Below are 10,469 nucleotides of genomic sequence, written 5' to 3' on the forward strand. Positions count from 1 at the left end.
TATTAATTTTGAGTAGTATTTTTTTCCAATATTACCCCCTGATATTCTTCATAATATGTTCATTATCCATGCATTACGTTCTTTATATTATCGACGCATTACGTTCTGTTATTTACGGACACTGTAGTGGAACTGATCTTTCATTTATATTGACTACTCTCAAGACCGATTTCACTTGGCGACAGTTAATAATAGCAGATTGCATTGCGTGTAATCGCCGTCAGGAATGGAGAGGACAGCCATTGGCACGGTTTTGCATATTTTTGAGCATGTATCAGCATGTTCTACTTGTACAGTCCTGACTGGTTTGCCTATTGTTTTAATTTAGTGCGTACTATTATCTGTCATAAGTGATCAATAGCGGCGTGATAAGCGAATAAATAATAAAGCCATGAATGGTAAAGAAATGTCACCTCGGCCTATTTACTACTTGTTATGATAGATCGATAATTGAGATGGAATTAATAATAATAATAATAATAATAATGATAATAATAATAAATAATAATAATAATAATAATAATAATAATAATAATAATAATAAATAATAATAATAATAATAATGATAATAATAATAATAACGATGATTATGATGATAATCATAATACGATGAGAATTATACTGACGAAAACAGAGGTGCCGACAACAGTAAAACACTAACAGCAACAACAATGACATCTACGGTATTGAAAATGTAGCCATTATTTTACCACTGGAGCAAAAACAAAATTGTGTCGTGGTTAAGGTCGCATAGAAAATGTACTGAGTAAATGAAGCAATGCCGGGGTTTCACTCAAAAAATAATACATTCATGTTTTGTTTTTTCTGTTATTACTGCATCTTGTGCATCTACACACTGAACGGGGATGAGCCTTTATCCTGTGTGCTAGGACAACATTAACGGGTCTCCGGACAACACGGAGACCACTCGGTCACCCAGAGTCCCTCGGAAATATCGAATTGTTAAGTAATAACATCGATGCCAAAAAATAACGTCAAAATGCATATAAACATATATGAATGCAATATTTAACCAGCCTATAGCTTTTACGTAAGGAGTGCTAGGAAGCTATGTTTTATTTTATTTTTCAGCCACGGTTGCTTAGTTGGTAGAGTGTCTGACTCGTAATGCAACGACTGTGGGTTCGATACCCGCCCAGTTCATCCAGGGCCGTCTGCTTCTCTCTTTAGCGCCCACATAATTATTTTCGGGACGGGGGGTGGGGGGGCAAACATTTAGTGGTTAACTATTGAGTTTTACTGTTGTGGGCCAAAACATGTTTGGAAGTGAAATCCAGGGGTTGAGGGCAAGTGCCCCACCCCGCCCCTATGTGTAGGTGCCCATGGATTCTGTGTGTTCTTGGAAAGAGATTTAGCTCCAATTTCCTCAACATAGTACAAACAATACTCGGTTAAAAGTGCCGTAAAAATATAAAAAAACTCAAGAAAAGTTTCTTTCTATCTATATTTCTGCGTACAACGTATATAATAAAACAAAGTTTTGATGGAATAACTGAGTGACTTCACACACATACAGGGATTGCTTATATCTAAAATGGCAAGCACATAATACATATCATTCAAGTGACTGTCAATATTTACCCCATTACCCGGCATTCTCTCTTTGTTTACCGCGTATCGTTATGAATATTTTTGGATTAAGACAGTACCATATTCGGGGCCCAATTTAAGAACGTAACAGTTTAAATAATATAACAGAGGTGCCAAATGGTCGAGTACCAGTCTATCCATAATACTATTTGAGATCAAGTCTATCCATGACCACTGGTAGGGTGACATAACCAAATTACAACAACAAGTCTAGAAAGTTACCTTTGTCGACTTACAAAGGCTTAAAAGTATGTAATTTAGAACAAATCAGTCTGCTTCAGTTGGCTCAATATACAAACGTGCATTATTTTGTCAAAATGTTCCTAAACAGGGTATTGTTGAAAGTGTGGTAAAACCTGTTTTTAAGCGGAGAACCAAGACACCAACTCATTCTGTTCGTTTTAACCAGGTATCTACTAATTCGAAAATAAGATCTTATACAAGGAAAAGGATGCTATTAAAATGAAAATGTTATAGGCATTTAAATGAGATATGCGTTATAATGAATTTATCCAGCTGGAAAATCTGAGTAATTAGCTGATCGAAGCAAATTGTGACGGAAGGCATGCTTGGAATAAAACTGTCATAAATCAATTTTATATGCCATTGTCTGAGGTAGGAGGCCATTGCACTGACACGTGACTAGCAATATGTGTAAGCTTATCTACGTCAGATCTTTAAGGACCAGAAAAAGTTCAATACAAGTTTCGTTTATCAATTGGATTTACACGTCTTGATAGGGACACGAATATTCATCACAAAAAGCGGAGCTACCGCAAACTGCATTGACGATGCTAGTACTATGTTTGTGTCATAATTGGTTTGCCACGGATTACTTTAATCGTGAAAATCTTTTCTTGCAAAATGACCAAATATAATGTTTGTATTTATTATTAGATATGCATACGTGGCTATTTTTAGACTCCGTAATGTACATATTGGTCCTCAAGTTCTGTTAGCAAACAATCATCCACTGTCGCTCATGAACAGAAAATTTAGAAGGACACGTTTCCCGAAACAAATATGTAGAAATTTGCTCATAATTATGCGTTAATAATCATCCTTTTAATTAACTGTCATAACTTTCATGGATTGTCATTCATATTTTATTCTTTACATTTGATTTCAGAATGTGAAATAATTCAATTGGCCCGAGAAGAAGGTGAGCAACTATTTTAAAACTGAAGGATTATTTACGTGGTGGAAAAAAGTTTCCAATGGATGTGTCAGTGAAGTAAACCAGTACAAATTCTTTAATTATTTAACGAAATACATTTCACCAGGACCTGTATTCAGTAGTTTTTTGTCTTAATCGGCGGATACGCCTAGAGTTTTCGTGAAACCCGTGTTCTTTTGGATACCCACACTACAGGAACCATGTCCTGGCTAAAATTTTGGGGAAAGAAATCCAAGTCAAAGGATGGAAAACCAGATTTAAAGAGAACTGATAGTTGGAATGAAGAAATCCCCTGGCAATCGGAAGGCGAGAAGGAGAAAAACTCCCGACTACGGCACACAATGTCGATATCGCGCTCTGGCAGATTCAAGCAGAAGTCAAAAACTAGATCAGCGATTATAGACAAGCCTGATTTGTTTCAAGAAACTGGCAACGATAAGAATATTTCAGAGGACACGAGTTCACAGTCACAATCCGCCTCTACAAATCGTCCAAAAGAACAATCGTGGTCTCCGAATAGCACGTGCAGGGAGCAGCGACACCAACAGCTTCCGGGTATGCACTTTGATAGTCACAAAACATCACAAGCCACGGCACTTTAACGAACAGTTCGCATACCATTATATGGTTGAATATCTTGTATTGTTCGACTTTTGAGGTCTTGAAAGCTTTTGTAATTCAGGATCAGGTTACGGATTGCAATGTAGAATACAAAACATATATTTCTTACGAGGTTCTTCAAATATACGCATGCGTCAAATACGGATACATTTCATGGAATAATGAATAGGAATAAAAGCAGTAACCTTTAAAATCAGAGTGTATCAATGTAAATATAGTTTGTATCTTGTATCTTATTTTAGTCCCCAAGTGCTACAGATTGGAAAGACATTAAAGAAAATAAGTTTTGTTTTCGTTCTAAATGCTAAAATCAATGTTGTCATCCATATGTTTTCCATAAAGCTATCACCTTATGGTACATTGCATTTTACAACAACAACATCAATAATAATAATAATAACAACAACAATATGTAAACTTCATCCATCTTGAGTCAAATCCATATTTGCACCTCAGTGTTTGCAAACAGACTGGGGTATCAATACTGATCACACTTTGTTACGATATCAGAAGCCATTCCTGCGATAATTTAAGAACTTTTTTCTTATGGTTGTACTTTCCGTTTGTAAAGAAACTAATAATTCGCTTAATTGTATATTCGATAGATAATAGAACTAGTTGTCTCAAAGTTTATTTTATTGTTTCCTTTTATTTAAACGTACTTCTTCAAATTTTAGGTGGTTGGACTGATACAGTGTCCAAATGGAATTAATGTAATTTGCAAGGTGTTTGTGAGTATAGAGTCAGGTCAGGTGACTTTGTTACCGGATGAGTTTAGTATGATTAAAAGACCTTAATCAAAATGGTGATTATTGTTGTTACTATTTTGAAAGAAAGCGTCCTTTTTTTTTAAAGATAAAGGTTACATTTAAGCAAATATTTCTTCTTTATCATTTTTATATTGTGCGAAAAGCCTATTGAAGCTGGCCCAGAGTCGCCTACACTCGAACTTATTATTATTATTATTACGTTTCAATGCATGAATTAATGTGCGTTTCGTTCTTCATGTAAGTGTACCGAGTACCGACGATTATTGTTTGCATTGCAGATCGTCTGGTCCTTAATATGTCTTCCAAAATTTGTATTCTTCTTCCAATTAAAAAAAATATATTTGAAAATTTTATTTTCTTCCACTTCCAAGTTTACTAGCTCTCATACTTCTATAATTTAGTGTACCGCGTCACCCCCCCCCCCATCCTTGTAGCTAATCTTGAATATTTTAACTAAAGTGGAAAAAATAAGGGCTGTTTTGAGAGGGGCAGGCGAGAAGAGTGTCTATATGTGACCTTTTCTAAAACAATTATGATGTTTCTTGTCCTTTAGTCAGGTCACCAGTACTAAATGCTGTTATGATTCTCGTCTTGCAGTCAGATCCCCAGTTCAAAATTATATTATGATTCTCGTCTTGCAGTCAGATCCCCAGTTCAAAATTATGTTATGATGTGTATAATTTGATACCTACATTAGGCTTCTTAAAGTATTCGCGACATTTCATCTATTTTGACTTGGTTTGGCTTGATTGCTATGGAAAATGTATAGTTTTGAATGATAATACTTTCTTCAGACAAATACAACAGCAGATATACAAAGCAAATCTTATTCAGTTCAAATCATGACGATGTATACAAACAAATTCGGCAATGTACATCGTTATTTTTACAACTGTCTCGCTAGCATACGGTTTGATTTCCATAGAATACCAGAGCAATCCATATCGACAGATAAGTAGATATAGTATACCCCGTGACGTATTGGCAATCCATATCGACAGATAAGTATATATAGTATACCCCGTGACGTATTGGCAGTGCTGAGTACTTTCAATACAGTATGGTATAATCATGACCCTGTGAAGAAAATCCAATTACGAAACTCCAAAATTTCGTTTCAAATGATATGCCTTTCTTAAAATGTAAAATGCATATTCAGTAGGTATATCTCAGCGTGAAACATTAATTGAATTTGAGGTTATTTTCGACAAGCATATTTAAGGACCTACGACAGTTTTAAAATGTACACACACACACACACACATACACACACGTGTGTTTGGTGGGGGGTTAAGTACATAGTGAAGTCGATCATATTTTGTTAAATCTTGATAGTGCCGATGTAAAATGAGTCAATTAGTATACCTGAAGTATCAAGCTCAATCGGCTGAAGCTAATTTCTAAAGCATTTGGTTTCGTATAGCTAATGTCTTTAAAGTATTTGGTTTCATATAGCTAATGTCTAAAAGGCATTTGGTTTCGTATAACTGAAGTCTATAAAGCATTTGGTTTCCTATAGCTAATGTCCATAAAGCATTTGGTTTCCTATAGTTAATGTCCATATAGCATTTGGTTTCGTACAGCTAATATTTTTAAAGCATTTGATTTCCTATAGCTAATGTCCATAAATTATTTGGTTTCGTACAGCTAATGTTTTTAAAGTATTTGGTTTCATATAGCTAATGCCTAAAAGGCGTTTGGTTTCGTATAGCTAATGTCTTTAAAGTATTTGGTTTCATATAGCTAATGTCTATAAAGCATTTGGTCTCCTATAGCTAATGTTTTTAAAACTCTTGGTTTCTTATAGTTAATGTCCATAAAGTATTTAGTTTCGTGTAGCTAATGTCTTTAAATCATTTGGTTTCATATAGTTAATGTTTTTAAAGCATTTGGTTTTATAGATAGATTTAAAAAGATGTTAAATACCATTTCTTAAATGGATACATATTTTTTCAGTCTTACTGAATTTTGTATCTTAACCATGCAACCTATTGTTATTTGGAAGGTTTGCGGTCAGCTTGCAACCTATTGTTATTTGGTGGGTGTGCAGTCAGCAGATCTTCCGAATAACAAAGCACGTGTCCCAAACATAATGAACCAACATTCAGCTTAAACGACAATAACAACACTCAACATTTCCTGTTCTTGTTATTATTTTACTTGAATGATTTTTCAGGGAAAATGATATAAATTTTACTGGAACCGTCTGAAACTAAGGTAAATATAAAATGCTATACAGGTAAATCGGTGTCATTTGATATTTAATTGGAGAGAACGTTCTATGCTAGAATCATGAATCCGTCATGGCACATAATATTCACATGAATCATTGCTTGCCATATCTATGTTTTATGTTCCTTTTTTAGAAACTTAGTTTTACCTGTTCAGTTTGAATGTTTGAATTTTTTTCTTTTCTTCTGATTTATAGGACATTTATAAAAGATGAGTGCAGGTGAACAAATAATGTTATCTTACAGGCCCCTATCAAAACAAACTAGATACAACCTAGCTCGATTGCTTCCCTTTCAAGTATTCTTCTAGATCGTTCTAATCTCCAAAATTGTGACAAGGAAAAAAGCCAATGTCCATTGTCAGTTGTGCATTGATTTACAAATTAACATGGATACATTTTAAAGTGTTAGCATTTTGTTGTCCAGCAAAATGTTTTTTTTTTTTTAAAAAACAACAATTTGTTGATTTTAAAGGTATGCTTATGTGTACCTTTTGGGTCTAAGAAATTAGGATTTTGACTTGGTTGTATAATTTGTGATAACTATAGTTTAAAAAATGTAACGTAAATCAGTTCAAAGGAAGGAATATTGCTCTAGTACATTGTAAATAAGAATGTAACATGACCATTCGACTATTTCATTAATAGAATTTAGAATGATCATTGGACTATTCCATTAATAGAATTTAACATGATCATTGGACTATTCCATTAATAGAACTTAACATGATCAATCGACTTTTCATTTAATATAATTTAACATGATCATTGGACTATTTCAATTATAGAATTAAACATGATCATTCGACTATTCCATTAATAGAACTTAACGTGATCATTGGACTATTCCATTAATAGAACTTAACGTGACCATTGGACTATTCCTTTAATAAAATTTAACATGATCATTGGATTATTCCATTAATAGAATTTAACATGAGCATGCGACTTTACCATTAATAGTTAATCAACTAATATTCCATCAAGCTAACAATCTCCTTTTAATGTGTGCTTTATATGAATGATGTGTACCATGGTAGAAATTTAATAAAAACTTAAACAACCATTCACATATGTAAAATACTCTAAGTCTGATAAATGCATGCGTGCTAGATTATCTTCCCCCTCCCCACCGGGTGACCAAGTTTGTACACGAATTTTCTCGGCAACTGTGTTTTTAAATATACTCCCCATATATCAACTTTGCACCTAGAACCCTAACATTGTCATAACAGCTGGTGAAAATACAACAGGAATGCAAAGTTTAATTTTATCTCAATAGTCACATGATTTGTCTGAAAATTAAGATTTATCTCTTCATTTGAATCAGTTGAATCTTGCATCGTTCATCTGGTATAATCCTTTTTTTTTACATGTTGAAGACTAAATGCCCATAATGATAATCTAGATTTTGTACGTTGTTGATTAAATTTGATTTCACGTAAATGTGTTGATACTGAACATAATTAGCATATTTTAGTGCTTCTGACAAGCTTAAATATAGCTCTTTTTACATAGTATTTTTATTCTTGAATTCAAATGATGCTATGCAACAGAAAATCAATTTGAGTGAAATCTGTCTCTTTGGAGTGGTATGCACGGATGGAATCATGGGAATGCTAGGCTGATGGAAATGTGTTTTGCCATGCATCAAGGGCAAATGACACAATCGTACGATGCCGCTTGATACATGAGCTGATCTTAATTATAAATATGGAAATATTCAATAGAATCATGCAGCCGTTTTGAGTTAGGATTGTGTGATTTATTGGGAATTAATACAATTATTACTGAAGTTTGATGCTTTTAACTAGAATACAGACTCCTATTGAAGTTCCATAAATCATTATTTTCATTTTCAGTTTTTGTTGTAGCAAAGGGAAATGCTTATAATTTCAAAAAGTTCTTCATTAAATAAAAGACAACTTTAACGCCTATACATAAAATACAAAGAAACGTTTGTTATGCTCGGCATTTTGACTTTAGCTGGGATTGAATAGAGGACATACGCGATTCCACCCGTTCCGCGAACAACTTTGTTTTTACCGAAAATATTGTGATAATTTTATTCATATGTATTTATTGATAGAGAAGGTAAGAACTTAATCTAAATCTATACTTAAACAGAAAGAAAACTCATGAAGTAAATTATCAATTGTTTCTGTCGTTTCGTTAATCAGAAATCATTCATATAAAGTGCTGAGCGCAAAAATCCACCATTTGTTAACGTTTGTCTTAGAGTTAGCTCCCATTACGGAACGAAATGAGACAGCACCATTTTTGTTTTGATGCATAACAATTTTGGAATTTTGAACTTTTAATTCCAATGATGTAAATGCGCATAATAGCAAACAGAAAGTGCTCCCTGATTACTTTTGCGTGTAATTTTTTTTCTCTAAACATGACTTTGTCATGTCGCATGCTGTTGTAAATTTCATTATCTGTTTTGTTGTGAGCTTGTATAGATATGATGTTGTGCATACATTTTTTGTTTTTTATTTGTTATTACCTGCATTTAATATTTGCGATTTGCTTATTCAGAGAAAATGATTATAAAGGAATGATTGTATGTTTTTCCTGTTTATGAATTTTTCTTGTGATGTTTAAAATTTAATTTTAAAGTTTATACATTTATTTTTTAACTAAGAAAGATAATAATTTGTGATATTTATGTCCGGCTTAGTGCTAAGAGTAACAGAACACGTGATTGTACTACATGTCATTGATTATATGATAGGAGAATGCATTATATGTCAAATTAAAGATGAAGAAAATCATTATCTATTACGATTTGTTGTTTTTATACTCTTTATGATATAGAAACAATAACGTTGCTGAATTTATTGATTTGATTTTAGATTTGCAGATATATAAACTGGACTGAAACTCACCTGAAACGAAGCCTGAAGGCAAGATACATCAATATTCAGAGTGTGTTTTGGAAATCCTCCATAGAAATTCATAAATTGCTGTTTTTCCAAGAAGTCACGTGTTTAATGTTCGTGCACGAAGTGCTTTGAGATGTCTTCAAATATATGATACAAAACATTTTCTTCTACCTGGTCTGATGACGTCTTCAAATATGTTTGCGGATTTGTTTTCAAAGATTGGCCTGTATACATATTTTTGGGGAACTGATGACATGTTAGACTGTGATTCATTGTTGGGCTTTTTAAACTGTGCATGGCTTTAAGCTAGTATTAAAACTTTTGGCTGACCACATCTTCGGATTAAGTTTCATTTTTTTGGGGTTAAATTTAGTGCAAATGTAGTAGGGTAAAGCTTGAAATGAGCGAGGGTTCGTTTACTAAAATTATGAAGATAAAAAAGAACCATATAAATGAATTGGCTTCAAGGGTTTTCCGTTAACTGAGATATTGGACTTCAGATGTAATACTGTATGGTCCTGAATTATGGACTTTACATATAATACTGTATGGTCCTGAATTATGGACTTTACATGTAATACTGTATGGTCCTGAATTATGGACTTCAGATGTAATACTGTATGGTCCTGAACTAATACAGGTCAAACATGTGGCACTCCCGTTAAAGAAAATATATAAAGCTCTTTTACGGATCCTTACATGATGGTTTTACTGTATAATTGAATGAGTGAATAGGATCGCTCTACTGGCCTTTCGATTGGTGGGTATTTGTTTTATGTTGTTATCTATCGTTCGGCGTCCTTCATCTGTTACGTGTTCATGCTTGCGAACATGATAACTTATACTAACCATTGGACTTTGAACAAAAGGCGATTTGCGTATACTTGGCATAGCCATTCCCCATAATCTTAAGGCTGTGGTCAAAAGTCACAAATTAGAATTGCACACTGCATTAATCTTTTAAACACAGTTACATGAACAAATACCGGTGAATCTAGGTCAGACTGGATGCATGATTATATCTAGGTCAAGCAGGATGCACAACTTTATCTCAATCAGATTTTGCAAGAAGTGCAATAAGATAACGGCCTTTCTGGTCACGTTTAACTTCAGAATTATACGATCTTGTCTAATAGTCTATCCATTTTTGACTTAAGATCTGGAACTATAGC

At 33.5% G+C, this 10,469-nt stretch overlaps 1 protein-coding gene across 1 annotated transcript in view; it reads left to right on the plus strand.

Annotated features, from left to right (window-relative positions):
- The window catches only part of LOC149791172 (uncharacterized), a 39,440-nt gene extending 30,254 nt beyond the window's left edge, over positions 1–9,186 (plus strand). The window contains exon 3 of the mRNA XM_089971312.1: positions 2,741–9,186. The gene's annotated coding sequence lies outside the window, so the exon portion shown is untranslated. The remainder of the gene's footprint in view (positions 1–2,740) is intronic.
- The last annotated feature ends 1,283 nt before the right edge of the window (positions 9,187–10,469 follow it).

The sequence above is a fragment of the Sinohyriopsis cumingii genome, chromosome 9 (genome assembly GCF_028554795.1).
Source record: "Sinohyriopsis cumingii isolate HCF-2022 chromosome 9, ASM2855479v2, whole genome shotgun sequence".
In the NCBI taxonomy this organism is placed as follows: domain Eukaryota; kingdom Metazoa; phylum Mollusca; class Bivalvia; order Unionida; family Unionidae; genus Sinohyriopsis; species Sinohyriopsis cumingii.